General features: G+C 47.0%; 1 protein-coding gene across 6 annotated transcripts in view; it reads right to left on the bottom strand.

The window, feature by feature from the left end:
* The window catches only part of ZFHX3 (zinc finger homeobox 3), a 288,156-nt gene that overhangs the window by 32,582 nt on the left and 243,273 nt on the right, over nucleotides 1–12,301 (bottom strand). The window lies entirely within an intron of this gene.

The following is a 12,301-nucleotide window of genomic DNA, read 5'->3' as shown; positions in this document are numbered from 1 at the left end:
AGGATACAGAATTCTCCTCTGAACGCCCATCTCCATCTTTTTAGTTAGTCTGCCTGACCTGAAACAACACTTGCTTTTAAAGGACCGTGATGCCACCTTGTCAGTGCCCTCCATCTATGCTACCCACCCCCCTGCCCTGCCCAGAATGACTGTCAGCCCTGCAGTTGACGAGCAGTGTGGGTGAACAAGTCGGAGGCTGAGACCACCGGACTCATCTCACTCACTGAAAAAAGCAAACCCAGTGCAGCACTAGTGTCCTCATACGACCGAAGGGCCCATCCTCTGCCTCCAGTGCCGAACGCGTGATGAAACGTGAAGAGGCTGCAGAGGTGAGAATTCTGGTTTCAGAAGCCACTCTTCTTTTCCCTTTGGATGAAGAGGGGGACTTTTATTATCTGCCCCCCCTCCCCCGGCCCTGCCACCACGGTACTCTCATATTGCTCTGGAATTCTAAAGGCTTCCTTTGTATGCTCAAGCTAAGGAGTCCTTCTAAAGCGTTTTTAAAAAATAAAATCAGCACTCATGCACTCATTCCTCTTTCTCTGGAGCAGCACAGCAGCCCTGCTCTAATACGAAACCCTGCATCCACTGGTGTAAAAACTTCAGGGCTCATCTCACTTCTCTCTGGGGCAACCTGCATTTTTATTAGATCAGATTTGTCTAGAGGTGGACGTTAGCCACCTAGGCTTCTTCTCTAAAGATAAAGCCATGCCTTTATCATATCAGAGTCTGTTAACACCCAGTTACAATTCCATTGTGCATCCCTGGGTGATGTGGGGACTGCTCCAAAGAGTTAGGTTAACGAGGCTGACAGGCCTCCTCCTAGCCTGACCCCAGACATTAAAATGTCAGTCCCTATCAAACATGGTGCCAAAGCCTTTATAAAATTTCTGTAGATGGGCAAACAGCTGTGCAAGTTCTCCATCAGCAGGTTGGAACAGGATTTACTCCTGGCCATGACAGTCTAACCTTTTCTCAAGCTGCTTCTCTCTGATCAACTTCTCAAGGGCCAGAGTCCTAAAGTCAGTTCCTACTTCAGTTCCGTCCCTAGCATACATTGTAGGCCATCAGTGAATGAGGGAGTACGGACACCAAAAGGGAAAGTAACGTGGTTTGAAGACTTTCCAAAAGTTTAACTTAAATTCTAAGAGATGTCACAAGTCTAGAAAACATTTTATTTGTTAAAAAACTAATGAGTGGTCACTTGAAGGCCACTCTGACACCACAGCAGTAAAATACAAACATGCATCCAGAGACAAGCCATAATTTTAAACAGTGCCTGGAACCACTGGTTTATACTGGTCACAGCTTGAAGGGTTACAACCTGTAGTGGCTTCTTCAACGAAGACAAACTGAACAGGAGTGAATGTTAGCCACCTGTTCAGTTAGCCAAACTGAACAATCTAGATCTTTTACCAAAAGGCATGGTTAAGTAAACCATGGGACAGCCTCTTCACTATTAGATGAGGTTACATATGATAGCTGTGCAGCAATGTGGAAAAGTCCTTGAGAATGTTAACCTGAAGGAACAAAGAAGATAAAATGTGCATTATGCCATGATACAGCTCTGTAAAAAAATAGGGATTGGGAAAAAAGACTGAATGAAAATGACTGCTGTATTTAGGTGATGGCATCATAGACCATTTCCCCATTTCCTCAGTTTGTCATGTAGTTATATTATTTTTAATATTATAATTAAAGTGTTTAGAATTTAAATTCAACTGTCCATGAAAATGTGGATATTTGGATCCATACTGTGCAAAACCTCGGGTGGTATTTTTTAACTTTGTCGGTTAAAGCAATTTTTCCTCATTTTGGCAGCTGTGTCATATGAAAATATGTGTTAAATCTCAATGAATCTTCCATAGGCAACATGCTGGGCTCCTGGCACTTCAAAGGGTTTAAAAACATGGCCAGGAATCACGCGAGCACACACGTCGTGGATGACATACTCTGTAAAGCCAGGCAAGAGGGATGCTGGGACAGCGAAATGCTGGGTCAACCCCCAACCACAGCCTGACAGTGTGAGCTGTGGATTCCTTACCATGCAGACTTTCGAAGGAGTGAACAAAATACTTGTTCAACTTGTCAGGGGTTGAGGCTGCTCCACCCAACCGACTGGTGAGGCACAAAAAGGAGCTGCACGTGGTGCTTATGGAGGACAGAAAATTCAAAATCAACCTTCTGGGCCGAAAGCCACCATTCCCCCGTAAACTGGGATGCGCTGGCCACTGTATCTAACAAAGTCAGATGCTGAGGGAGGCAGACCTGATCCATGACTCTCTGTTTTATTCTCTGAGGTTCCTCCACATTCCAGGCAGAAGAATTTCATTTCAAAGGGAAAGACAGTAGTCAGTGCATGGCTTCCTCAGGAAAAACTAAAACCATTTCTATGACATCAACAAACAGGTATCCTTTGTTTGTAACATATCTGCTTAGGGAGTGTTTAACTTCTAAAAGTAATTACTTAAAAATTTACTTCTCCTGTCATATTAATTAGAGGGGAGCAAGGAACAGAAGAGAGGTGATCTGAATTCATGCAAGTTTTATTTGCAGTTTTGAAGACATGGTCTTACTCTTGTTCTAAGCACACAGAATAATTAAAACAAGCCTAGTAAGGGGCTTCAGGCAGGAGGTGACTAACTGTGAAGAACAGGCAAGAATAATATCATCTGGGGGCTTATCAAGTGGTCAGGTATGGTAGAAATACACAGTACCTTTAACTTGACTTGATAAAACCACTCTTTATAGAGCAAATTCTCACCCAATTCCAATCCTCATTAATAAACTAAAATCCAAGTCACTGAAATTTTGGTGGCAGAAAACTTTAGAGTTGTACTCACGAGACCGTGGACAGCCTGCAGACTTTCTCACCTAGTGAGGTGGCTGTACAACTCAAGCCAAGGAGGGCAGGGATTTGCTGCCTCTTGAAAAAGAAACCTGAAGAAAAACTGGCAATGGAATAGAAATGGAACCTTACGGTATGCAGTGTTTGGTTTTCTCTAGTCATTACCCAAGACATTGACTCGCCCTCCAAGATGATTGAAAGTACCAGAAATTATAGTTTCATGAGCAAAATTCACCTGCTCGTCACTCACCACATTAGTGGTGCTGTTTGCACGGTGGACATTCTCTGTCACAGGCCTGTACTTGGCCAGAGTCCTCCCTTGAGGAGATCAGGGCCTGTGCTGAGCGTCCACACTGCTGGACATCTGCTTGCCATCTTGCCACCTGCTTGCAATTCCCTCCCCAGAGCAGAGGCTAGGGTTTTGTGTCACATCTTCCACAGAGGTACTACACTTGATAAGTGGCCAGAGATCTGGTTCAACTCTCCCTTTCCTACTGTAGAGAACGATGGTTCCTCTAAAGGGTCTGCTCTGCTGCCAACTTGGTCGTTGAACATGCATAGCTCTCCTTCTGCCTCCAGCCGACCACTCAGTCATTTCAAAGAGGAATCTGGAGTCTGTGAGGTGAAGGTGAGCACTGGCACAGCCAGCGGGGGTCTTCACGCTCATTTCCTCCCTTCTTGGCATGGTGGAAGTGGTGTTCCACCAAAGTGCCAACCCTCTTCCTTCTGGTGAAGGCCTGGGAGGCTGCCCGAAGTGTCATCCTTGTGAAAGACCAAAGGCAGCTACCACCCCCACTTCTCAACCATCAGACTCTGAGCTAAAGCACCACTGACAGCCCCTCCATCTAAACTTCCATCTCCCAAACCAGCAACATAATGGAGGAGCCAATTAAATGATTATTAATTCATGCTACTTTCCGTAAGCCAGAGGTTCTCATCGCCTTGTGTTCCGTAAACCAGCTTGCCACCTGCCCCAGAAATTTACAGCAATCTTTTCTATCTATCTCCACTGACTAAGGAGAAAAAAACATATTCGTACAACTCCAGACTTGATGCTTGAGTTTGAGATAATGACCCCAGCATGCTAGTCACAGAAGCTTCACTAGACCTGAAAATGGTCATTCAGTTCGTAACAAAAATGCAATGCAAGGGGCAGTGAGCTCTCTCCACAGCCAACCCCCCACCCCCACCCAGCTTTTCAGAGGTTCCACACTCCCCTCTAGAAAGCAGCAGTGCATGGTTTCCAGAGGACGCTCTGTGCTCTGTGGTCCTCACGGTCGTTGGCTGTGGGGCCGCTCTTGCCATCTGCTTGCAATGCCCTCCCCAGAGCAGAGGCTAGGGTTTTGTGCTGGATCTCCTGCGGAGCTACTACACTTGATAAGTGGCCAGAGATCTGGCTAAACTCTCTCGCTTCACTACTATAGCGAACGACAGTTCCTCTAAAGGGTCTGCTCTGCTGCCAACGTGGTGGTTGAACATTCATGGTTCTCATTCTGCCTCCAGCCAAGCACTTAAAGTCATTGCAGAGGAATCAGGAGACTGTGTGAGGCGAAGGTGAGCACTGGCACAGCCAGGGGGGTCTCTGTGCCCTGGCCAGTGCCCTTCCCCAAGAACTCTGTCCTAGAGTCCAGCCCGGTGAGGTGAAAAGCCTTCCATTCAGAACAGTCCCAGTCTGCGTAACTGCAGGCTACGCTGCTTCTGCACATCTCTAGATAGAGAAGTTCAGACTCCCGCTCAAAAAGGGAGCCGAGCACCCCTAGGTAGGTGGAGTAAGACACAGGCTTCATGGACTCATCACGTACAGCTTCCCGTTTCCATGAAGCTTTTCAAAGAAAACTTGAGCTCTACTACAGATGGGTGTGACTGCTGCTGGGGAATGGCTCATTAGTTTTCTCCACCAACTCGAAGGTGAACCAGATAGCTTGGCACTTTGAAAACCCAGAAACTCTTTGCTGTTGTTATCTTTATTTTTATTTGGAAATATAGATTCATAGTTAGTTTCAAGAATAGTACAGTGAGGTCTGTTTCCCCTTCACCAAGTGTTACTTTTTAACCAACCAGGGTTGAGATAAAGAGTGCTAGGTCTCTGATCACTCCTCAACATGACCACGTCTCCCCCCTCCCATTACTATGATCTAGATTCCGTTGGCCAGACCAGGACTCGTGTCTCCTCTGCACACTTCTGTCTTATAGGAAAGCTTAGTCCCTCCCTCATATGCCGGGGACTCAGAGGTCTGCCATCTAGCTAAAGGAGAAATAGGTCTCAAACTTCATACCTGTCACAGACCAGAGCCCCAACATTCTCAACTTCAAATGAGTCCCAGAAATCCCCCAGAAAACTTGCTAAAAGGCAGCCTGCACCCCCTGGAACAGGTCTGATTCAGAAAACCTGCATTTCCAGTGGGTTCCCAGGTGATGCCGATGGTCCCCCCACATTCTTGAGAACCACCATCAGAGCTGAAGCTCTCTGTAATCGGCAGGGACCATACCACTTCTCGACTGGACTAGAATGAAATACGGGGGCCTGGCAGGTGTGGGCGATCAGGGAGTCCACTTTCAAATGATTCTTGCTGCAAATGATACTCTCATCATCCACACGTGGGGATGAGAGCCAGGCCTGTCTCAAAGCTCGATGTTTTCCCCCTCAGGCCAAAGGTGAAAGATTAAATATGGCTGTCCCTCAGGGAATGTGCCTGCTCTAAGCCAACACAAATACACTTTCAAAGCCAGAAAATCAGAAGGAGTAACCTCCACGTGTTCTGACAGCTGTGTAACCCAGAAGGACGACAGGCTGCCTTGCTATCAAAGACTCGGTCTTTCCACGTGTCCTGGAGAACCTCTGTGAACAGGACAAACACCTCTAGGATCTCTCCACTCTGCAGAAGGAGGCAGCATCTTTTTGGTCTTGGCACGTGCAGGCCACACCAGCCGAGGCTCCCTTGGCTTGGATCCTGGGAAGGGTACAGAGGCCCACCCTGGCCCCTGTGTCCTCAAGTCAGCACTCTGGGAACGGGTGTCACGCCACATTTTCCCAGCAAGCAGCCAGGGTGCAATGGTGAGTCCGTGCTGAGTGCCGGCTGCTGTGGCTTGTCTCCATCTTCGGGGAAAAAACTGTGCTAAGTCCCACATCAGAGGCATCAATCTGTTGTACTAATTCCATGTTGAAATATGCTTAAGGCTGCTTAACTACACTGATTTGTGCTCCCAAAAGGCCATCCCACAATTCGGTTTCAAGATACCTTGTACCCTCTGTGTCAAGTTTCTGAATGAACCACCAGTCAAAACAGAGCCACCAGCCGCCACTTCATTTAGACCAACAGCAGCTGTCGGGGTACTTAATAATAACTTCTGAGCCTGGGGCTGCCACCTGGAGCCTGGCTTGGGCCAGCAGGCAGGGACCAAAGAGGCCAAGACCCAATTCCTCACTTAGAGGTATCAAATCCGTCTGCCTGCCTCTGGGCTCTGGTCAGCTCTGCCCGTCTTCTCCCAGCAGAGCCCGTTGGGCTGTGCACAGATGCCCCCTGCAGCTGTGGTCACAGTGCCCAGTTGGGGGTACCCTGGGCTCTGCATCATCACTCTGCCCTCTGGCTTCACTGCAGATTGTGACAACCATGGACTTGGAAAAAAACTAGAACAGGAAGAACCTTAGAGACACTTGAATTGACAGCAAAAAGTCCAGAGGTGTGAGATGTAGGTCAGAACAGGAGGTGATGTGGGTCATGCTGGGACCAGACCACAGTTAATTAACAGAAGTTCATCCCACCCGTATCAGATCCAACCTTAGTGAGGTTAGTTAGGGCCTCTGAGCCCCAACGCAGCACAGGCTCCCAGAGACCAGGCTAGAAGGATACTCTTCCAGGTTCTTTCTCCATTTCAAACCTATCTTTATCTTCGTAAGATACTTCACTAAATTTTAAGAGATGGCACTCGTGCAACACACACAATCTGCGTCCAGCATAGTGACAGACACCAAGAGTCCCGCACTTCAGTTCTCTGCCACCCCCTCGACAAATCAACCTGCCTGGGACCCACCAAGGATTGCTCTTGGTTCGTCCAGGTTTGGCAGGAGTTTGACAGTCTGCACTGGAGGAGAAAGACATTGACTCAGATCCCTGGAAGGCCTGAAAAATGGGAATAGCAGTCCACTTTCCCCTGTGGGTTTCAAATACTGAGCAGACTGGAGATGTCGCCCCTCTGGAATTTGTACAGCAAGGGCGGGGGAGCCCACACCGAACACTGTTTCTCACTCTCCATGTGGCCCCCAGCTCAGTTTGCACACAGCCTCCAAGGGCCCAGAAGGGACAGGGTGTGTGAAGGGGTGGGCAGATGGCTCGAGGGCACCTCGGGGGACTCCTTGAGAACTCTTGTCTTCCCTGGGCAAGTTTTCTTTACACAAAGGCACCAGCCCCCTTGCTAAGGAACAGAGCTCACGGTCTGCAGGGCTGCTACGACCTGCCTGGAGTCCTGCTGTGTGAACTGGGGCATTTCAACTGACTACAGTGGACTTCCAGCTTCACGTCTGATGGTGGGAGGACAGTGTCCACTCACAGGGCTTCTGGGAGGCCAGGAGGAGAGAGGAGGCACATGAAGCCCACCAGAGCCAAGCACATGGTGAGAGTACAAACATTTGTTACTATGGGTTTCATCTTTAGAAGCATCTCTCGGAAATAATACAGGTGCACGTGCAGCCATGGAACCACAGGGTGAGGAGAGAGGCCTGGCTTTAAGGACAAGCACAGGCATCCTACATCCATCTTTTCTGTAAATCAACACAGGAGAATCCTACTCACTCTGTGGGCTTAATATCTAAAAGGCATAAAACCAAATAACTTGCACTTGAAAATGTTTATGGTTATGCTGTTTCACCAGCTGATTGTTAATGAAATATTCAGACAGTATTAAGCGCTTGCTAGGAGATTACAAAAATGCGTATGTGGGGTTGGGGACAAGTGAACAGGTAGAGCACAGAAGATTTTTAGGGCAATAAAAACACCCTGTATGATATTATAGTGATAGCCATATGTCCAAACCCACAGAATGTATGTCAAGAGTAAATCATAAGGTAAACTGTGAATTTTGGATTATTAGGATAGATCAGTGTAGGTTCTCCATTGGTTAAAAAAAAAGTGCCATCCTGGTGAGTGATGTTGATAATGGGGGAAGCTATGACTGGGGATGGGGCAGAGGGCATATCAGAAATCTCTGTCCCTCTCAGTTTTGCTGTAAACCTAAAGCTGCACTAAGAAATGTCTTTAAAAAACAAAACACAAAAATATGAATGAATGCCATGTGCCCCTAACCATAAAGAGCTGACAATTCTGCTTGACAACTAGAGAACCAGGACCTTCAAGTCTCCTCCAATCTTCATACAGTTAAGAGAATGTTCCTATGTCGTGTGGTTCTTCAGCTTTATACTCCAGGGAATATACCCCGACCCAGAAGGCAAATCACCGTTTGATCACAAATCTGACAGCCAGGACTTCCCCACTGACGAGTTTTGGTTCTCTAGCCTGATAGGTAAGATCCTGTTGCACCCGGGGAAGAATGTGAGGACCTAACGGAAGTGCTCTGACATCCCCTGAGAAAGGCACCACAGTGTGCTTTGTTTTGTTTTTTTTTTAGACCTTGGTCATGATTCTAATAACTGAGGTGCTTCCCCCATCAGGACAAAACCTAACACTGAAACAACAGGAAGATTAACATGGCCAAGTTCCAGAAATAATAGGCAAACCTATAAGTTATTTTCTACAGCCATGGAAACAATCTACTCCTTCACGTCCAGGTTCACTGCCTTCTAGCTATACCTTGATAATTCTCATCACACCATTAGCATAGTTATATGCTTGCATATGATGTCCTTTCTAGAAAGTGAGTTCCAACTATTTTTTTTTTGCATATCCCACATCTGCACAGAGTACTTGCTCAATCGATGTGGTGTCTATCTCTCTTAAGACTTTATATAAGTTCTCAAAGCTGAGACCTTTGAATTACTGGAATTCAGGCAAGTCCAGATATACGCCATACCCTGTATCTATTTTTGCTTCTCAACATAAAAATAGTTCGAATGGTTTGTTTTCAACTGTGAGACAGAAATCCGCCTGCAGTGACTTAAGCCTTCAAGTTATACTGAATGTGGCCTGGGGGAAAAAAAAAAAAAAGAGGGTGGAGGAAGGGAAAAGCTGACTTAGTCACACAATTCCCATCTGCGTGTGGAAATGTAAAACCAAAAATGGATTCCATCAGCAAGGATGGGAACCACAATGGGGCCATGCAAGCCAGGCTCCCAGCATTCCCTTTCACATACCCTACTGCAAAGACAAATTTATTTTAGGGTCAGCTGGAGAGATGGAACCAGATTCCGAAAGGACACAGAATTAGACCAAAATGATTTTCATAGAGGCAGTGAAGGGCCTGGTTTCCAGCCCACAACAGGTCTGGGACACAGGATCCACTCAGAGATAACTCGAGAGTCTCCAAAGATTCCCCCAGGGATATCGTCATCACCGGCTCTGACAGTTTGTGTGATATGCCCAGTAACAGGGGCCAGGTGAGAGCGACAGTGTTCTGTTTTTGTCATTCAGTCACAGAGTCTTGTCCAACTCTTTGCGACCCCAAGAAAGACCTACCACAGAAAAAGACTAAGGGGCTGAACTCTCAATCCACTCCTGATCCATGCTTTCTCCACTAGCGGGAAACCAGGAACATCCTCGCAAGTTACGAGCATTCTGACCTTAGAAGTGAAGATTCTCCAAGATTCTACACCACTGTACAACTGTCCCTCCTCCATTCACAGTTTTAAGAAGTCCCAGAAACGCAAGAACCCACTGAGTCCAAACCGGCTGCTTTACAGACTGTGAAACGGAGGTCCAGAGACGAGAGGTCACATAGCTGAACACTGGCAGAACCAAGGCAGTGAGCCCTGGGCTTTTGCCTCCTGGTAGCACAGAGCGATTCCTCTCAGCACATACCTCCTTTTGTCTTTAAGAACTCAATTTTTTTTTTAAGTATTGTTTCAGCCTCTTTCCTTTCTCTGCCACAGATTACATTTCAAGCACTCAGTTCCCCATACAATGGCATTCCTATTTATACAAAGCTGTAAACAACAGCGAGAAGAGGGGGAGGGCTGGTAATAGATTTCCACCAGGATGTGCCTGACCTGCTTTTTTTCAACTTCAATAATTAGAAAGCCAGTGGGTCTGCAGGAATTATTCATACACAGCAAGAGCCGTACACTATACATTTATGTTAAACATGTCAAATCCGATTGAAATCATGCCTGCCAGCACCATATTCCATAAACACACTTTTCCCCAACAGTCGTCCAGACCTTGCCAGCCCATTAATACCCCCCTTTAATAGCAATCTTCCATAGATTCGAATCAGGGATGCTCCGCTGCACTAATTGCTGTGTGTTAGGTGAGCATCATGGATTGAAAAAAATTAATAAAATAAAATCCCTTCAAGCCATTCCCCTTGAAGAGCAAAGCTCTAACTACAATTCTAACTCCAAATGTTACAAAAATGCAAACATTAACTTCAGTAAGGGATTTCTGAAGTGTTACCATGTTGTCATTTTAAGTTGGATTGTGGCCCTATCTTTTGTTTGTTTGTTTGTTTAAAGCGCTAATACCCCGAGTCATCCTGTCTCAAATTAGCTTAACTAGACCCAGCCTAGTGCTCTAAGCCTGGAAACCATGGCGGCTACAAGGTTTAAATAACCATCCTGCCATGACTCTTTGCCAAGAGTTCAATTTTTTCTCCTAATTATTGGTGATAAAGCATCACATTAATTGTATATCACTTAATTTATAGCAATTAATGATGGATTGGATAATCACTGCATTAATTATTGTTCAGTTGCTGACACTGGGGGCTCTTCAGTCTACAGCACGCACTTTCAAATCCACACTGCTGAAAGAGAACACGCGATCACTTTCACATTTTAAAAGAGAAAACCACAGAGTTGGATGGTGGAAATGGCTGTGCATTAGGCTCTGCTTCAAAGACCCTTCCTGCGTGCTCCAGGGGCCCAGAGGCGCTTCACACTTGCCCTGAGTAGCTGTGACTCTCGGGCACCTGCCAAGGGCTTGTCCGTGCGCCGCCATGCCCCATCGTGGAACCCAGGCTGCAGCTGCTGGGTGTCACTTGTCTGTGTTTTCAAGGGGAGGCATCCAAGCCTCCCAAAGGCCAAAGTCATTCACTAACCGTTGGGCTTCCTGACTCCAAACGTATAGAGGTCTTTCCATTTCACCAGACTGCTCTCAGACTGAGCATCACGCCGTCTTACTACAAGGCACATTCATGGCTGACAGCCCCACTCAAGCTGAACGTACAGGTGGCGGTCATGTTACTATTTTCCGTTGCACCCCTTTAGAAGAGTGAGTGTTACTCTCTACACTCAGAATGGGGGTGAAAACCGGATCAAATGGTTAGACTGAAAAAGCGCTCTTGGAGAGGAGTATAGCAGACTTAGCACCCTATATTAGAATATATGGAAGAGCCCGTATGCAAACCCAAACCATCTGGCAACTTGCTAGAGCTCCCTGGGACTCCACTTACTTATCTGGAAAATGGTGGAAAGGGGCACAAGGAAGTGGGTCCTTCTAGTATCTATTGTATTTCACAGAGCAGGGGGTGAGAATCAAATGAAATAATGTCTAGAAGGCAGTGCTGCCTAACTCTTCCTCACAAGGCAGGACACACAGAAAACAATGGCAAGTTAGTATCCACAGATGAAGGTGCACCTGCCTCTGGCCTGAGCACGGCCCCCTGCCTCGGGGGGCCAACCCGAGGATGGTGGAGATGGCTACCTGTGAGCCATTCACTGGCTGGGCATGACGCTGGAGACCAGTGCCTGCCTCACAGTTACAGCTTAACACAGCCTGAGGAGCAACTGGAAAGTACAGGGAGAACTGGGACACAGTCTTTCAGGGTTAGTTTTGCTCCTCCTGAGTATCTGTAGGCTGATATGCTAGCTGCTAGCCACAGGCTGTTGAAATGAAATAAAATGTAAAGCTGAGCTAGCTCCTCTGTGGTACTAGCTACGTGTCAAGTACTCAACAGCCATAGGTGGCCAGTGGCTGCTGTATTGTACAGCAGACGCAGAGCATCTTCATCCACACAGGAAGTTCCACGCGACAGCACTGATCTAGAGTGACACTGGTGACTGGGCATTCCTGTGGAGTGTTAGCTCCCTGAAGGCAAGGCTCATAATCTCAAGGAAACTGGGGTCAGTGGGACTCTGCTCAGCGCCCGGCACATGGCAGGGACCAAACCACTGACTGTGGGATTGACGCGCCCGTGATTCAAGTCACTCTCCTGCTTGTCTTGTTGCTGCTCAAGGTAAAAGACCTGATTCCTCAAGGAAAGAAGCTCAACAGACATCAAACAGGAAATCAGGAGTCCCATTCCAAAGTAAATAACAAATTTTAGTAAAGATTATCCGTTCCTGCG

This window comes from Bubalus bubalis, chromosome 18 (assembly GCF_019923935.1).
Source record: "Bubalus bubalis isolate 160015118507 breed Murrah chromosome 18, NDDB_SH_1, whole genome shotgun sequence".
Classification (NCBI taxonomy): Eukaryota; Metazoa; Chordata; class Mammalia; order Artiodactyla; family Bovidae; genus Bubalus; species Bubalus bubalis.
The sequence above is the reverse complement of the archived record's forward strand: the minus strand, read 5'-3'. Positions and strand labels throughout refer to the sequence as shown.